Source organism: Hyalella azteca, unplaced genomic scaffold (assembly GCF_000764305.2).
Source record: "Hyalella azteca isolate HAZT.00-mixed unplaced genomic scaffold, Hazt_2.0.2 contig12821, whole genome shotgun sequence".
NCBI classification, from domain to species: domain Eukaryota; kingdom Metazoa; phylum Arthropoda; class Malacostraca; order Amphipoda; family Hyalellidae; genus Hyalella; species Hyalella azteca.
The window spans coordinates 62,796-78,899 of NW_025942766.1; positions in this window are offsets into that span (position 1 = coordinate 62,796).

A 16,104-nucleotide genomic window follows, 5' to 3' on the forward strand; every position below is an offset into this window, starting at 1 on the left:
ATGAGACAAACTGCTGATAAGGCAATTATACTTTAAAAATATAAGCACCTACAGGTTATGAGCAATTATACTTTAAGTTTAAAACTAAAATCGCCTTCTAGTAATTTCTGTTCCTTGTCCCAAGTTTTCCGGCGAGTGTTGGCAAAGACTTCAGACCACACGAGTCCAAACTTCCTATCTTCTTCCTGTTGAACAACAAGAGAATTCTTCAAACTTGTATTACTGTTCGTAGTTCACTCACCTTGCTTTCCCTAAATGAAGTGCAGCGACACTTATGCACAACTGCGACGGTGTTTGTTCTCATATTGCCCTCTACGGTATTTTCCTATAGAAGTTACACGACAACCGCCCTCTTCTATGGCAGTTACATGACTCATCGCCCTATGTTGTTATGGCTCTGTCAGCTCTACCTTATTTGATGTGTTTGTCGAAGGAGTAATTCCTAAATAGGTTTGGTGATCAGGTTAAACTAGTGTTATTAATAGCCGACCATCAGTCATTGACTTACATCCGGTAATGATAAATTCGATTTTAAAATGACCGGATAAGTTCGATTCTTAATTAAGCTATCAAGTCGATAGCCTCTTAATGAGCAATCTCGGCCTCTCGCAATATGCCAGATTTTTACCTACACATTGAACCGAAGACGAATTTAGAGTAAGCTAACTGAATGAAATAGAAACCGCTGCTTTTCCTTTGGTGAACCTTTAGCTTGAATTGTGCAGCTGATCGGTGTGATTCTGGAGTGTGCGACTCTACGTGAACGTATCCAACTAATTCTTGTGCACCCAACCCCGCTGGTCGTGTTCTTGTTGTATACAGCTACCTGAATTACACTGGAAATTATTCGCTAAAAATGAACATTTTTTAATCTTGATGCCTCCTGAAAACAGATTAGTATAGAATTGTACTCTTACATTTAGTTCATATGAATGGAAATGTGTATTAGCGAAAAGATCTTTGTTTAGCGTTTGCCTGTCATTACAAATGAGAACCAATAAATCATGTATAATGTGAAGACCAAGTCTGCGCTTTGCTTACTTACCAAGGCATGGCATCTCGTCTGTCACGTTATTCCATTCATGAGTCGCAGTTTTAATTAAATTTATGTGTTTTGAGCTCTGGTATATTTTATTGGAGATGTTCCAATGTTAGGAAACGATATTGAATTACGTACAGAGTTGACTTAGCGTTGCTTCGCAACGATATGATACCTTGTTGCTTACCAAGGACAACCGATGTTTTATATTCAGCGTTAAATAAGATACAAAATGTTTGAAGAAAATGTTTACTCTGTATTAAAAATGTAAACATTTCAAACTCTAAAGTAATAGTCACTTCTGTGATGAGTTGTTATGGTTCATAGAAAAGTGTAATAAATAATAATTGTATTAATTTAGCAGCAAAAACGCGTTTCTTTCATTGCATACGTGCAAACGAGTCACCAATTCAGTACCTAAGAGCGTGTGCGTATTATGGTCTAAGTTAACCGGATCTTCGCGTAACGGAACACCACGCATGACCATAGTAAATACTTCACTGGCATGCAGGGGAGGGCATATAACGATGCTTCGTGCTCTACGCCCCATGTCGGGGTAAAGTTGTGCTCGGTACGCCTCCCTCAGGCCGAGGTAAAGTTGTGATGTGTCGGGGTAAAGTTACCCCGTGTCGGGGTAAAGTTGTGATCGGTACGCCTCCCTCAGGCGGAGGTAAAGTTGTGATGTTTCGGGGTAAAGTTACCCCTTGTCGGGGTAAAGTTGTATGTGTGTCTTTAGATCCTGTTGTGATCATGTGATCTATATCAACCAAGAAGTTAATTCTTTGGTTGGCGTTATAAGAATAGTTATCAACTCCTTGCTCATTTAAAAATAAATATGTGACTATAAACATACTGAAAACTGAAAATGTATTACAGAATGAATAATTTTTTCTGAATTGAAATTCTTTCTATTGATGGCTTTGGTTGTGGATTTTTTTGCTTCGTAAAATGTGATCTTGTATGTACGTGAAGTGTTTTGGTTGTATTGCTGCTCCTACATTTCTCTTTTTGGGGACGGACTGCCATCCAATTCATCATTTCATTTTTATATAGTATATGAATTTTTAATGAAAATGAAGCTCAAGAATACTGAGCTGTCGAAGTGCGTGATATCATCGAACCGAACGAAACAATTTCGAAACGATCGACGTAGTCTCCTACGAATGAAAATAATGTTCATTGATACAGATGAAAAGATATATCTTATAATATTTGAATTTATGTCAAAATGCATGTACCAGAAGAATCATTTTCGGTTTCATCCAAATGCTTTGTAAGCGTACCAACATAACATTTGTTGAGACGCACAACGGCACTGAAACATTTTTCGATAAAGCTCATAATGTTTTTTCCTCTCAACGACGTGCATCATCTTATTATCATAGACGTCCGCACATCGAGTTTTAACGAAACTTGTTTTATAGTCCGCTCACTGACATGAAAGTAATTATAGTGCGTCATTCTATTTTAGATATACACTAGTAACTGGATTATATGCACGTCACGTTCCTGGCGTTCCTTACATGCTTGATGCACTTTACATACGAAACGCCAATTCTTGTTCATGTGTGGCACTCCTCAAAATATAAATTGCATTGCATAGTTAGGTGCAGTCGCTATTTATACGTCAATCGCGTCTATTCTCAGTCCAAGGTTGTTTTTTCGGTTTAAAATGGCTTGTGTGACTTTGTTGCTTTTTTGGAAACTAAGTATCGCGCGTTGATTTATTAATGTGATGCGTGCAAGAAATGATTAGAGTTAGAATACAAGTGATTATCATTTGATATGTAAAGATTATCGTTTTAGTTAAATTAAAGATTTAACTCATTTAGAACTGATATAAACTTTTTTACAAACATTATCTTCCGGATAATCGTCGGCATATATCGTATTTCGTTTGACTGCCTCAGTATCTTAATTTATAAACGCGTTTTGATATTGCAAGTTATAACTGCAGCAATTCGCTGCTCCGTAACTTCAGTTTCCGTGATTTCACAATTAAAATAAGTTGGGTACAGAGCTCCTAGGGCATAAAAATGCAAGTCAGACTCCATGTGGTCCCAGAGAAAGCATTTTCTATCGTATAAGCTGCCTGCTTCTGACCTCATTACCCATCTTTCACTGGCTAAATCGAGTAATATGTTCTCTAAACTATATGTGATCACAAGACAATTGATTGCCGTTTATATCAATAGCGCACAGTTCATAACATGATCAAGATTCATGTGATCACGAGACAATTGGTTGCATGTCATATCAATACCGTATAGTTCATATCATGAACATGATTCATATCACCTGGCTTCGCTGCATTTCGTTCACGTGCACGTTCACAGAATTGGTTGCCTTTTATATCAATACCGTAAATTCATGATCAAGATTCATGTGATCACGAGACAATTGGTTGCCGTTTATATCAATACCGTACAGTTATTCGTTCACGTGCACGTTCACAGAATTGGTTGCCTTTTATATCAATACCGTACAGTTCATACCATAATTAAGATTCATTTCACTCTACTTCGCTGCATTTCGTTCACGTGCACGTTCACAGAATTGGTTGCCTTTTATACCAATACCGTACAGTTCATATTATAATCAAGATTCATATCACCTGGCTTCGCTGCATATCGTTCACGTGCACGTTCACAGAATTGGTTGCCTTTTATACCAATACCGTACAGTTCATATTATAATCAACATTCATATCACCTGGCTTCGCTGCATATCGTTCACGTGCACGTTCACAGAATTGGTTGCCTTTTATATCAATACCGTACAGTTCATAACATAATCAAGATTCATATCACTTCGCAATCTACCAAATTTATCACATGACTTCGCTGCATATCGTTCACGTGTACGTTCACAGTTCGGTGCAGTACGCAGCCTCAAAAGTGCACATGACCAGCAATTGGTCAGTAGTTGGACGCGGTGTGCTAGTTTTTGCAGTGCTTGCCTTTTTGCTCCTCGCTATTCTCAGCTTTCCGTTCCTGCTAGTTTGAGTACCTCAGCTCGGGGCGAAAAACTGGATCATGATTCCTTGTGTATGAAATAATTTCTTGCTGTAATTTAATAATTTAAATAATTTCTTAATTTAATTGTGTAAAGAAAATCGTGGCTCCGCCATACTGTATTTTTAATTTGAACTTGAATTATCTAATATCTTTTGAACGTTACACATTTATTTCTTGTGGCTTTTGAAATTTTATTGGTAAAAATTCGGATGAAGACAATTTCACAGTACTCGTTTTAAACGTACAAAGCAAACGAACTATGGCTATTGCACTTGACAATGTTTGAATCGTTTTTATGACCGCTAAGTTGCATTATCTGCTGATTTTAATTATTTCACAACTTTTCTGTGTGCCATAAAGAATAATTTCTGTGTCAAGAGAGATATTTTTTGGCTTCATCTCTCATGAAACTTGTACATGAAGGAACTGTCGAAAGTGGACCGGCTTCTGACATGAACGAAGTCAGCTGCTGCTGTTTAAATTTCTCTGCTTCTACTCGGTCCGGTTTTAGGTGTCCAAATCTCCCGTTTTTATTGCTCCGAATTTTCTAAATCTTCCCAACTGAGACCTTGTTTTCACTCTCACTAATTATCAAAGCCAAGGAGAATCTATCAATGGGTTTCTCGTTGCGTTGCCAGTGCAGTTGATGTTAATCATTTACAGGTTTCTTCCTCTTTACACGAATCTGCTTGCAAACATAACTATTGCATGCTTCTCGTTCCTTATGAGATTGTTTTCTACTACTATAAATCTGTTCCCGATGCAAACATACACAAAAAGTGGTCGAATTTCCTTCTATTGTTCTGAAAGCACGGATATTAGTTAGTTCATTTATCCGTTTAGGAAAAAGTCATTATCCGTTTAGGAAAAGTAGTTTTTTTCAACTAAAGCTGTGATCGGCTGATGACTTGCGCATTGCCTGGATTTTCTTATAGACACTTAGATTGCATGGCGCTGTCCAGCTTTGTTATTAGCCCGTACTCGTGTTTTTATCGATAGCTTCCTCTAAGTCTAAAAAAAAGATATCTCAACTTCTCAAGTGTATTCATGACCCAGAAGCCAGAACATGGATCAATGAGCGACGCGTGCCTCTTAATCGACCCAGTTGCTGGGCCGATCTTTTTTTCACAATTACGATTCAGTTAAAAGCCATGAGATGAACGGATGTGCCGTGTGTTCTGCATCAGTACGTCGTGGAATGGATCTCCGCACTCCTGTGTTTAGGTCACGAAAACGGATACACTGTTAGAAAAAACGGTGAAAAAACGGTCCCACCGGCATCCTAGTGGCCGGTCGCTCCGTGAAAATAAACTGTTTCGCCGTTTTTATAAGATGTTTTACGGATTTCTGGTGTTAAATTGTAATAAAAACGGTGAAACGGTGTTTCTTTTCACGTGCCGACCGGCCACTGAAACGCCGGTAATACCGTTAACGGTCATTTTTCTAACAGTGTATTGTCTTCTCATATTGCTTACATACCTGTATCTGAAATATGCCATACATGGAAACATCTTGGTTTGAGCAGCGACGCACTTTGCAAAGTTGATTGAATGAGTAAAAGTGACTTGCTTGTCAGCAATATGCATGCCTTTCCTTACGAGATTGTCAATTGTTCCAGATGTCACTCGGTTAACTTTTCCAGCCTTAGGTTGTGAAATTTTTTATTAGGGCGGCTTTGAATAATGATTCGCGAGGGTTTCACCATCGCTGCCCCATTTAAGCCCAAGGCTAATGTTTGATTTTATTATTTAAAACAGGCTGAAACTACAACAATATTCACCGCTTTATTGACGGAGGTTCATAGGCATTCAGTTTCTTTTCCAAGAATCACTTTGCTTCTCGTTAAAATTGTAGGAACTTTTAACCCCAGTGCTGTTCACGATAGAGTTGAAAATTCATTTTTTGTGATGTATATAATCGAATAAAATTTAGTCGCTTTGATGAACCGCCCTCTGACTGTATTTTTGGAAATGAAACCGCACCGCCTCTTGAATTTTCCGAAAATTGTTCTTGAATTTTCCGAAAATTGTGCGCGTGTGGTTGAGCTTTCTCTGCGGTGTAGTTTTACTCTTAGATACGTGCGCGTTTCACGCGTGTTGAAATTGTTTTTCTTTTGGGTTCTTTGCTCAATGCTGTATAAAAATTTAACCTATAAATGTTTAATTGCAAGAATCTATTTGGAACAAAAATACATGAATCATAGTATACAAAATGGACAATACAAGTACTTCTTAAGTTAAATTATGAAATGTGGTCATAGTCAGCACAGGTCAGCATTTTTGTTACAAGATTGTATTAAAACATTAGCAAGATAATTAATTTCCACATTCTGATTCTTTCGACTTTGAATAATAAAGCCTGTGCATCGAAAGTTTACTATAATGAATAATACGCTGCCATACGGTGATTATCGATGTTCAGGTTATTAGTCATGCTTTGGGATTGGCTTTCATGCTGACCTCGCGATTGTATTATTGATAGTAAATTTTTTTCGTCGATCTGTTTAACATTTTGTTTAACTCCTGATTGCATTGTGTTCAAAATTGACTTGATTTTACCGCTCTGTTGGTCTTTCATTGTAACGGCGTCTTCCGGCCTATTGTAGGCCACAACAGAACAGTGTACAGAACGTAGCCTCACTGATCGGCCTGAACTACCTTAGCAGTGAGAGTTGCTTTCATGACAAAGCTGAGAGTTTTTGAGAGTTTTTGAGAGTTTTTGAGAGTTTTTGAGAGTTTTTGAGAGTTTTTGAGAGTTTTTGAGAGTTTTTGTGTTTTCATGACAAAGCTGAGCATCATTGCTTTCTGTTCTTTTGGTCTTTTATGCGTAGTAATAATCTTCTCGATACGGCGCACGTCTGTCCGACACTATCCTAAAACAATAATTTATTCTTTAGGAATCTTATGCTGTAAATCGTTCTTTGTTTATTGACTTTCTACTACGAATTTTATGTACGCAATTAATTGTTAATTTCTTGCTTTTATATCAAGTCGTGTCACGCAAACCTGTCGACCGTCCCGACAAATTTGCAATAGTGGTTCATAAAATTGCTCGCTGAACAATCAATAAGTAAGGATGACATTTTTATTCCCAGAAAGGCCTACTTGCAAAAGAGGCGTTTAATTCTAGCGACGTCTTAACTTGGATGTTACCTCATTTGAATCTTGAGGCAGTTTGCCGTTACTTTTTAGGGCATATAGTTTTGGAGCGAAGTTTTGATTACGATTGACAATTACATTAAGAATAATTTACAGTTACTTTTTTCTAGAAATAAACAAACGATGACTCGCTAAGTTGTGGAAACAACTATGTTTTACGGACGCGAAATGTTTCTTTTTTTGGTCTGTAATATTGCGGCCACAATTATGGTACTGTGTAACCTTGTCATGAAAGTTATACTTGGAGAATCCTGCGTTACGCAGGAACCTTGCCCTCGCTTGACTGAATTTTATGAGGCAGGATGTCGCAGCCCTCTTCCTAGCTAAAGCTTGGCTATAATTGGACCGACACAGAAAATAGGCAACCTCTGAGCACTGAAACGGCCTCTTCCGACTGGGTAGGCCTGTTTCCAAGATTTTTTTTTATCGCGTGTCGCTTTCATAGCCGCTTTGAAGAAACGTTGGAACCATTTCCAATTCTTACAAAAATTCCAACTACGTGGTTTTCATTCTCTATGAAGAAGCTCGCTAGATTCAAATTTATTGTCGAATTAAGCTGGTCTAAACGATTCATCCCTCAGCTCCTTTTAGCTCATTCATTAGTGTATAAGGTCAAATGCTGAGAGATACTGTGAACCGGGTTCCTAATTGTTAATTTCGGGTATATAACTCATAATTAGGATGGATTGCATTGATTTTTGCAATTTTATCCATAGGTTGACTTGGTGATCGTTCGTTGTTTAGAAGGTTCTAGGTGCCAAACGAATTGCGATGAAGAGGTTATCAGGAGTGTTTAATTTAAATTGCATTAATTTGAGAAAAAAGCTGTCGGCAAGTTACCAATTTGTTTGGTGAAAAGCGTCTCATTTGCACTGCATTTGTTGAAGAGGCTCAATTAAATATTTCTTAAATTATAATTCTGGTGTGAAGTATATTCACATCTTGTTTAATCTGTTTATCAATTAAATATTTCTTAAATTATAATTCTGGTGTGAAGTATATTTACATCTTATTTAATCTGTTTTTCCTCAAAGTTTCTTGTTTACGGAATTAATTACTAATGAATAGTAAGATTGTTGCATCAGAATCATACAGCTCGACTTCATTATCGCATACATATATTTAAGAGTTTTAGAGTTTATCCAACTTTTTTTTAGTTATTAAACTCCCATTTTCGAGATCTCGAAATTCCCTCAAGATAAGGCAATTCTGCCCAGGTTGTGTCCGAAACACGAACATGGCATCTGCAGGGCCGCTCTCCGTCTCCTCTGAAACTTTTTTCTTTCTGCTCGCATTGTTTTTCTGGACAAACTTCAGTCGTATATTGCAACACCGAAACTCCGAAGAAATTATCAACATTATTTATAAGTTACTGTCCAACCAAAAAAATAAACGTAACGACGAAATACGTGCTAGATGACGTTCACAGGTCATTTAGCACGTATCTATCTGTACGTGTCATTTTACGACACGTACATGAATTCTCATAGTTACTTTTTTCATGCTGGACAGTAACGTTCGAAATATCGATATTTATCCATTTAAAATCCAGTTATTGTGGCTTGAAACGACAACGACGCAGGCGGCACTATCAGAGGTTATCTATTTTTATATACGTGTCATTTTACGACACGTATATAAATTCTCAGAGTTAATTATTTCATGACATAAACGTTCGAAATATCGATATTTATCCATTCAAAATCCAACTATAGTGGCTTTGACATAAATTCTCCGAGTTACTTTTTTCATGCCGAACATTAACGTTCGAAATATCGATATATATCCATTCAAAAATCCAGTTATTGTGGCTTGAAACGACAACGACGCAGGCGTCACATTGTTGTCATTATCAGAGCCGACCTGTCACCAACACGTTCCAGGAAGTTGTGCAGGCTGCAGGCTTGGAAACCTTACAAGAGATATCACGTGGTCCTCGCCGCAAACCCTCACAATTTCTTTTCAAATTCCTAAGTTTTACCCTTAGAATTCCTTTAGAATTATCATAATTCCCTTAGAATTCCTTTAGAATTATCATAATTCCCTTAGAATTCCTTTAGAATTATCATAATTCCCTTAGAATTCCTTTAGAATTATCATAATTCCCTTAGAATTCCTTTAGAATTATCATAATTCCCTTAGAATTCCTTAAGAATTATATATTAATTTTTTTAGAATTATAAGTGACGTTGATGACGTCACTTATAGTTCTGATGAAGCTGCTCGTTTTTCTTAATCTTTTATCAATTCTCGATAAGTTGTTTTCAATCATGCTCATGTACCTCATTTTTCTAGGCGCATGCATGATATCTTTCACCAGTCTTAGTTTTGACTTTTGACCATGCTAAATATTGATAATTTTTCTGAAATAAATATTTATAGTGAGACGATCATGACCTGCTTTTCGAATCTATCAGAGTATAACTTTTTAATTAGCGAATTAACGTGCCGCCAGGAGCATAAATAGTTATCATTTAGTATTCGTACCTTAGAATTCCTTTAGAATTATCATAATTCCCTTAGAATTCCTTTAGAATTACATATTCCTTTTTTTAGAATTATAAGTGATGTTGATGACGTCACTTATAATTCTGGTGAAGTTTCTCGGTTTTTCTTATTCTTTTATCAATTCTCGATATGTTGTTATCAATCATGCTCATGTACCTCATTTTTCTAGGCGCATGCATGATATCTTTCATCGGAGTCAATTTTCACCATCCTAAATAGTGATCATTTTTCACCATCCTAAATAGTGATCTTTATTCTGAAATAAAAATATTTTAGTGAGGCGGTCATGACCTGCTTTTCGAATCTATCAGAGTATAACTTTTTAATTAGCGAATTAACGTGCCGCCAGGAACATAAATAGTAATCATTTAGTATTCGTTGTCAAGTCACAGAAATTAAATCGAAGAATATCATCCTACACTTTATTGTTTAGTTTAAGAAGTACTTGATTTGTCAATCCTGTATATTATGATTCATTCATGGTTGTCAAACTTTTCAATTCGAACTTAAATTATCTTATATCTTTTGAAGGCTACACTGTACTAATTCATATGCAAAAATTAAAGTTAATGTGGACTTGCCTCATAGTCTATGTTAATCATTGATGACAATTGCATGGCCACAGTTTTTTTGGTGCTGTCTTGACATTCTCGTGTTCGCACAAAACTACACCGTGAGCTGTTGTCAGCGAGCTGATCCTATACTTTTAAAAAAAGTTTAAAAAAAGTTAAGAGATCGTAAGTTCATCAACCAATCATTGACGGCCTTTCAAGCAAAATCCACCAATCACAGACAAGAAAATAGAGCGTAAGTGCTTACGTTCACTTAGCGAGTTTTGAAAGTATGGCCCCTGATCTGCTGAGCAAGAACTTCGTTGATCTCGCGTAGGCGCGCGAGTTACGCGCGGCTTCTTGTCCACATCGCCTGAACTTGATAGCCTTGGCTATCGGACTTAAACTTCGTGCTGACTTTAAAGTGACGTCTCAAAAATGGCAAATTATGATATAACGTTCATAACTTGTCTGAAAAATGGTAAATTAGGATATAACGTTCATAACGTGTTGTCTGAAAAATGGTAAATTATGATATAACGTTCATAACGTGTTGTCTAAAAAATGGTAAATTATGATATAACGTTCATAACGTGTTGTCTGAAAAATGGTAAATTATGATATAACGTTCATAACGTGTTGTCTGAAAAATCGTAAATTATGATATAACGTTCATAACGTGTTGTCTGAAAAATGGTAAATTATGATATAACGTTCATAACGTATTGTCTGAAAAATGGTAAATTATGATATAACGTTCATAACGTGTTGTCTGAAAAATGGTAAATTATATCATAACGTTCAAGAATAATTGAAATTATTTTTGAATTGTGTAGAATAAAGAATCATGTTCAGTTTCATAGCAGATTGATATTGTATTGAGCATTAGGCATTTCCCGCTAGATGAAAGACATCGTTATACCATATATGCTGTTGTTAGTGAAAGCCTTTTACGTCTTACTGACGGTCAGTAGTGACTTTTTGTGTGGTTTAGACTGATAAAAGTGGAAAGTTCTTTAATTTGGTATTGACCGGCTGCGAGCAGCATTGGTTACGGATGCGGAGCATCGAGCAGCGAGAGTGCATATGTAGAGTTTCCTTTTCGATGAGATGAGGGTTTCAGTTAAAAGTTAATTTTGAACTGTGATCTCTTCTGTTTGTCTTATTTCGATCAACTTGTTAATAATTTTTTTCACGTCTTTTGTTCGACTCGTCTGATCATTGAGGGACGAAATATTTTTTTTTTCATATTTTCGGGACCCTGTTCGTAAATGCGAGCGGTATTTCATCTGAAAACTTTATAAATAAATATTTCGATCAACTTTAATCACTATTATATGCCTCTCGTCGTTCAGATTTATTTATTTCGTCTCCTTGGGTGAAATATTACGTAGAGAAATCTGAGAGGCGTGTCTGTTTGTTCTTAATTACTGTTTATTTCCCACCGTGCTCTCCAGCTTAATTGCTGCACTGCATTTTCTCGTCACCTCCGATTGCCTTGCGAATGAAACGCGATGAAAGTCGCAGCTTTCGCTTCAATAAATGAACAGTCTTGACTACATTGTATTAGTTTTTTTTATTGTGCCGATTTGCCGACAAATTTGATGAGAACATGGCGGAAGCATCAGATCGTCACGTTGTATTGAGAGTAGTACATTCTTTCCTTATCATGGTCTTTTACGTTTGGGAATATCATTTCTGGTTTCGAGCTCCAGCTGATATTTTGATGTAATCATTATGTTTATGTTTCTTCTCCATCATCTACGTGAATATTGTCGAAATTTTTGTTGCCCATCACTACAGCGTTAAAATTGATACGCGAACTTTAACACTAATCTCAACTCTCACATTTCTTCCGTTCTCCTCGAGAAGCGATTTGATATTTTAACCGTTTGCAGGCCGACTAAACATAGACCAGATTGCATGCACCAGAATTTCATAATCACGCTTATTCGCAGATTGGCCAGCGCATTTGCGCAATGCTGTCCATTGCGCAACAGCTGTCCATGGCAGTTTCGTACTTGGCAGATTCGTACATACATGTACTTGACAGTTTCGTAATTGGCAGTTTCAAGTCAGAGCGTTTTTCTTACTAGATCTGTCTCAGCAGCTTAATTGTAACTACACGTGGGATCTTCTACTGCTGAATCGAACCTGCTAATTTGCAGCACCGCTGCGTCTCAGTATTACTATAATGTCTTCTATGACCGTGGCCTATTGGCATTTTTTTCCATTCATTATTTAGTATGACACTAATCAGACTGCATTTGTACATAATATTATGGTACTTGTATCCAAACCAGTGTTCTAACTTGAAACGCTATCAAATTTTTGACAAGGTCATCAAGAGTGTTGTTCGACTTCATTTGCGCATCTATGTATTTTAGATGTACGCTTTTAATTCCCATCTCTTCCAAACAGGTCATATGTTCTGTATTGAGTGTTGAGAAATAGAAAGTGAAATACTCGTGTATCCTGTCAGCAGGTGACAAGTTGTTCAGCACAACTATGCTAAAGTGTTCAGTGCAAAGTGTTAGTTTCGCGAAAAAATGTCTCCTGTAGTTGCATGGCAGACGTCGCCTCGCGAGACGCTCAACTCCAGGCCTAAAGTTCGTCATAAAAACTCGGCTGCTGTTGCTGAGCCCGCCAGTGAACCCCTTACATATGTGCAACCTAGACGGCATTCGAACTCTGAATCTCGCAGCGCCGAGAAAAAAAGTACGGCTACCAAGACCGGAAAGTCGTTGCAATTGCAGCATCAAAGCAAGCTTCACAAATCTCAGCCGCAATTAATCGAGTCCAAACACCGACGAGTCTCAGACCCTGGTAGAAGCAACGGTGTTCCTCGCTGGGCTCAAGAAATACAAAAGTGTCCTAACCTTAAGAATGAGCCTTGGTACCCTTTGAAGGAAGAGGTGTGGGGAACCTTGAGGGCCAAGAGTAAGCCATCTTCCGTGCGCCAAGACATCCGACATGAATTGGCCAATTCTCGCAGCTATTCAAGCGAATATGATCCTTGGAACCCTATTTCGAACTTCATGCCTCCGCCGCCTGATCTCTGTCAGTCATGTGAACAATCCCCTGAGCGAAGACAAAATTATGCGTGGTCTCCTCGTGGTACCTGTAGCCGCTCACTTAGAAACGTATGGTATCCCTTGGAAGCAAATCCGTACAACCCTCCATCAAATCCATGGCGTCCTGTAGAAAACTCTAACGAAGTGTCTGCCTCGCGACGTGAATTCGCTTCAGCCTTTAGGAAGTGCAACGTTGCAAGCAGGCCTGAACCTCCCATTCCTCCTGTGCCAATCGAAGGATGGTATCAACGATATGGTGATGGACTTCCTCAAGCTTTGGAACTACCACGAACACGAGAGACTTTGAACACGTCTTTGGCCTTCGGGCGGTATTTAGTGTCCGGCACCTGCAGGATACCTCGCGCGTCGGTACGCAAACCAAATAGCTCTCGTCGGTCTATGAGGTAAGTCTCATATGAATGCGAAAATTTTATTTTGCTGAGTCAGTTTGTTGGGTTCATCACCCGTGCAGGTGAGTTCATGGATGGTTTTCGAAAGTTTCGATAACTTTACTGCTGCTCGTCATGACCATCATGGAAAAGGACACCCTAGCTCATGGTTTGCTAAGTCTACCACTAGATCTTTACATTAATGACTTAATTAATGTTTAATTCACCGACTATAGAATTGGCTTGCGCCGTGCCGTGCACTATTGATTCCTTTGACCACTTATCTGCTTTCATCGATTTAGAATCTTAAAGATATCTGCAACTGTAGCTTTGCTTTTTCTTGTTTCATTTTAGTTACTGTTGAATTGATCACTAAAACTTGTCTTTAGTTTCCCATGAAGCGACACCAATCAACATCTATCACTCGGCTACTCACACTATGCTCGTAAAGTTTCCAACGCCTTTTTGACCACTTTTCAGACATGAGCGGGAAAATTCACATCAAACCTTGTCGGTGCACCTTCCCAATTAAAAATTATTGTGCTAATTGTTACTAAGTGTCTGCTGCCCAGATAGTGGCCACTGATTTGTCAGCTAAAATATGTGACCTGGAATGTTATTCTATTTTGAAATCATAGGCATCTTAAAATTTGCAACTCAATTGCCTCTGATAAGTTGTCTGCTGATATCAACGGTTCATTTTTGTCGTGAAATTCCCCTGGAGTGAAATTGGACCGTCAGTACAATTGACTAACGATGCAGACTCGTGGCGTTCGTCACGGTTGACCTGACGCGCTCGCCGACGACGTTGAGTGCGCGACCTGTCCGTGATGCCTAAAGAGAAGGGGGCAATATTATACTAAAGATTATTTATTCCGTTCGGTCAGGGCCAGGTCACGAAACAATAATAAAATATTTATTTGCGTATTTTCAACATTTGAACTAATATTCTCGCCAAGTATAATTTCAATCATACTATTTTTTATCGATGTTTTTTGTTTAAAATTTAGTAGGATTTCATTATATGTACATAAAATTATCCTTTCTAATCATCATTTATTCCGTTCGGTCAGGGCCAGGTCACGAAACAGAAATAAAATATTTATTTGCGTATTTTCAACATTTGAACTAATAATACCTACCTATTGTCGCCAAGTGTTATTTCAATCATACTATTTTTTATCGATGTTTTTTGTTTAAAATTTATTAGAATTTCATTATGTATATAAAATTATCATTTCTAGTCATCAGTTTTTCAGCACTAATACTTGAAAATATTTGTGCTATTAAAACTTTTTGAGGTGAGTGATTGAAACTACTGCTCATCTATCATGATTGATTATTATTTGATTATGAAGGTGCAAAGTTTACACATCTTAAGCTACTTTTCATTGAACAAAACTCGGAAATGTATCATTTTTATATTCAAACAAACATGAGCTTCTGCGACGTCCCGCTCCGATGACTCCGCGTCAGCTCATTTTCTAGGAAAGCGCTTAAGTTCCAGGTTACATTTTTTCCCCGGAAACCATTGTCGCAGCCGTAGGCTTGATACGCTAGTTGCGCAATAAAATACTGCTTTGCATTAACACGTTAAGTGCGGGACGACCCACGGGTGGGTGGCAGGGTCTTTTTTCCGGATAAATTTCGCAAATAAAGAGAAGCGGGCAATATTATAATAAAGATCATTTATTCCGTTCGGTCAGGGCCAGGTCACGAAACAGAAATGAAATATCTATTTATGTATTTTCAACATTTGAACTAATATTCTCGCCAAGTATTATTTAAATCATAGGTACTATTTTTATCGATGTTTTTTTTTGTTTAAAATTTAGTAGGATTTCGTTATATGCATATATAATTATCATTATTAGTCATCAGTTTTTCAGCACTACTACTTTGAAAATATTTGTGCTATTAAAACTTATTGAGGTGAGTGATTGAAACTACTGCTCATCTATCATGATTGATTATTTTATTATGAAGGTGCAAAGTTTACACCTGGTAAGCTACTTTTCATTTAACCAAGCTCGGAAATTTATGTGTTAAACTACTTTTCATTATTTGTTCAGCTAATTTCATTATTTTCATTCAAATGTATTATTTTTATATTCAAACAAACATGAGCTTCTGCGACGTCCCGCTCCGATGACTCCGCGTCAGCTCATTTTCTAGGAAAGCGCTTAAGTTCCAGGTTACATTTTTTTCCTGGAAACCATTGTCGCAGCCGTAGGCTTGATACGCTAGTTGCGCAATAAAGTACTGCTTTGCATTAACCATTAAACAAAGCGTTCAATACCTCATCGAAGCTGCTTGGTGTTCCTCAGCTTCAGTCGGCTGGAGAAAATTAATTTTGTCGTGCCGTTCT